The sequence below is a fragment of the Zea mays genome, chromosome 7, assembly GCF_902167145.1.
Source record: "Zea mays cultivar B73 chromosome 7, Zm-B73-REFERENCE-NAM-5.0, whole genome shotgun sequence".
NCBI classification, from domain to species: domain Eukaryota; kingdom Viridiplantae; phylum Streptophyta; class Magnoliopsida; order Poales; family Poaceae; genus Zea; species Zea mays.
In genome coordinates, this window is record NC_050102.1 from 1,597,379 (window position 1) to 1,601,136 (window position 3,758).

Sequence of the window (3,758 nt, forward strand, 5' to 3'; positions counted from 1 at the left end):
ATGCACCAAAAATTATCCAAATAATTTCTAAAGAACTCATATAGCAATGATGCTAGAAAATGACACACTATAATTGGTAATTCCCTGTTGATGTGTTGTTTATTGCCTGTTTTCCTAGAAGAAGCGGGGATCGTTGATCCGGAACCCGTAGCCCCGGAAGAGGGACCAGAGCCCGAACTTCCGGAAGTAGGACTTCTGTGCCAGGAAAGCTTCGACGAAGGCAAGTCCATCCTTCCCTTGATGCATAAATTACCTATTCTCTCTACTACTGCCTAGGCCGGGAATCACGGGGGAATATTGCATTGTGAGTAAGAGATAGCCCGCATTAACATATACCTTCTGGATACGAAATGTGGTTCGGGTAGAAAGGAAATGTGTTTTCTTCAAATAAAGTCTCCTCTTGAAAAGTTTTGCGATGAAGGGTACTCACCCTCATCACCCTGGAGTGGGATGATCAGGGACTCCCTGGTTTAGGGGAGGGCCTAAGGTGTTGGCTCAGCTGGTTTAGGCGTGAGCAGAAGGATTGTCCCCTCACATAAGGACCGGTTTGTCATTTTCACTACCTGTACTCCTTTGTCGTACAACCACTCGAGACTGTGTGGGCAGTCACTCAATCCGAACTCGTGCGGTCCAACCCCAGGGTTAAGAAGGCTGGGGAGCACCGGGAGGATAAGGAGGGGGAAAGTTTTGTCCGGTTTGGGCATGGTGGTGGCCTGACTCCTTCCGGATAACCGTTAAGGTTAGGATGCACGAATAAGGAAAGAGATCCGGCATTCGGGTCTCGCGACGGTGAGATCGCAGAAACCGGGCTAGTGGGTAAAGTGTACCCCTCTGCGCAGAGTTGAAATCTATTCGAATAGTCCGTGTCCACTGGTATGGATGGGTCTGGTATGGTATGGCAATTAGAACTTTCTCTCTAAATTTCTTAACAAGGTAAAATGGTGTGTTTAAATGGGTTTTGAGGAAGAAACAAAGTCACTGGAGCGGGAAGCTCAGTGATGGTTGAGTTTTTGGTTACTTATAATATCATGGGAAAACCTTCAAGCAACTGCCTCTCTCTAAGAAAATGATGAGTGACTACAACTCCACCAAATTGAGCATGTACATCATAGGTCTCTTTCTCTATACGGGAGCGGGGTGGGCTTGCGGAATACCTAGTGTATTCACCCAGTTTTATTTATGTTTTTCAGCAGCCGAGGACTTCTTTTCTGCTATGCTTGATTAAAGGGGGAGGGCTGTGTCTGCACCCAGTTCTGCCTGTGGCTTGGGCTAGTGTATTTTCCTACTACGCTTCTCTATTTTGCTCTCTCGAGCTTGTACCCCGGTATTGTAATAAATTTATCTAAACTCTGTACTATTTGAAGTAAGGAATGTGTTTACTAGCCTCCTGGGACTAGTAATTGTATCACATTTGAGTCCCAAAGGATCGGGACGCTTCACAGGCCCAGGCCTCGGTCATTCCGGCGTCAACATGAGGCATCGGCGTCAGTGCGCTCACCGTCGGTGAGGGCCGCACCGACTGAGGACCTACGGGTGGAGCTCAACCGCAGGCGTGCGGGAGAGGACGCCCCAGTTTCTCTAGAGAGGTCTAATGACCTGCGGGCAGAACTCAACCGCAGGCGTGCGGGTGAGGATGTCCGCGTCTCTCTGGAAAGGGCACGCGAGCGCCGACAGAACGTCGAGGGTCGCAACCTCGACTACGACTTCTCCGCGGTCGCACCATAGACTCCAATGGGCGCCTGGATCCAGGCGGGTGTCCCACTGGCCGGCGTAGGCTGCGCCGCACTGGCGGATCATCTCCGCGCGGCAACTTGGCCATCTAAGTTCTGGCCACACCTGCCGGAAAAGTACGACGGTACGTCAAACCCGTCGGAATTCTTGCAGGTGTACGTCACCGCCATTACAGCAGCAGGTGGAGACACCGCTGTAATGACAACATATTTCAATGTAGCCTTGTCTGGGCCAGCTCGGACTTGGCTCATGAACCTTACCCCGGGATCGATCTACTCCTGGGAAGAGCTCTGCGCGCGGTTCACAGCGAACTTTGTCAGCGCTTATCAGCAGCATGGCGTGGAGGCCCACCTCCACGCAGTGAGGCAGGAGCCCGGGAAAACTCTCCATGCGTTTATCTCCCGCTTCACCAAGGTACGAGGCACTATACCTCATATCTCCGATGCTTCCATCATCACCGCTTTCCGCCAGGGAGTATGTGATGAAAAGATGTTGGAGAAGTTAGCCACGCATGACGTGGAGACTGTCACCACACTCTTCGCTCTAGCTGACAAGTGTGCCAGAGTTGCCGAGGGTCGTGCATGGCACTCGGCACCACAGACCGGGGCCGCCCAGACGGGTGGCTCGGGTGCCGTCACCCAGGACGGCAACAACAACAAGAAGAAGAACCGCAGCCACGAGAAGCCGCAGTCTGCCGCTCCGATCGTCGCAGCTGCGACTGGGGCCAGAGCGAGCGCAACAAGCGCCCTCGGCCACAGGGAGGCAACAGCGGCACATGCCCTGTGCACCCCAATAGTCGCCACAGCGCCTCCGAGTGCCGCGAGATCATCAGGCTCGTGAAGCGCGTCAGCGAGTGGCGCGAGCAAACCTCCAAGGATGGCTCCCCACCCCGTCGCAGGCCTGGCAAGGAGAGGGTCGACGATGATGATGTGGCCGCAGGGGAACGAGAACTCGGGTATCAGTCACCCGAGGGTGTCCTCAAAGACGTCTTCACTGGAGACTCCGACTCCAGTGACGACGGCGACCGCCGCAAGAAGCTGTACGTGATGTACGGCGGGAGCTGGGAGCTCACCTCCCGCGGGAACGTCAAGTCCCTGCGCCGAGAGGTCCTTTTAGTGGTCTCGGGGGTCCCAAAGGCTGCTCCACATCAGCGGTGGAGGAGCACCACTATCTCCTTCGGGGCATCCGACTGCCCCGAAAACATGGCAGGGGCTGGTGTACTACCACTCATCACCGCCCCTGTCATCGCCAACATGCGGCTGCACCATGTTCTGATTGACGGAGGGGCCGACCTCAACGTCATTAGTCATGCTGCATTCAAGCAGCTGCAGATCCCAGGGTCCCGGCTAGGACCCTCTCGCCCATTCTCTGGAGTGGGCCCACAACCGGTGTATCCCCTTGGGAGCATCGTACTCCCGGTAACATTCGGGACCGAGGAGAACTTCCGCACGGAGAACGTCCAGTTCGACGTCGCGGAGGTTAACCTCCCCTTCAACGCCATCATCGGCAGGCCGGCCCTGTACCAGTTCATGGCCATTGCCCATTACGGGTATTTGGTCCTCAAGATGTCATCTCCGGCCGGGGTCCTCACCGTGCGGGGCGACCGCGCCGCTGCGCTTGCGGCTGTGGAAAAGCTGCACGCCCTGGCGGCAGAAGCTGCTTGCCTAGACGACGGAGGGAGGAACCCCTCGACCTCCGGGACCAAGGCGCCTACCAAGGTGCCGAAGGTGCGGCCATCCGGAGTGGACGACATCCCCGTCAAGGCCGTCCAGCTCAGCGCGGGTTCCTCCTAGACCACTCGCATTGCGGGTGATCTGGAGGAAAAATAGGAACTCGCGCTCGTCGCCTTCCTCCAGGCAAACACCGACATGTTCGCATGGGAGCCGTCACAGATGCCTAGGACCCCCAAGAAGGTGATCGAGCACCATCTGAAGATCAACCCTGACGCCAGGCCGGTGAGTCAGAAGCCTCGCAGATAGTCTGTCGAGCGACAGGACTTCATCCAAAAGGAGGTCCGGAAGTTGCTA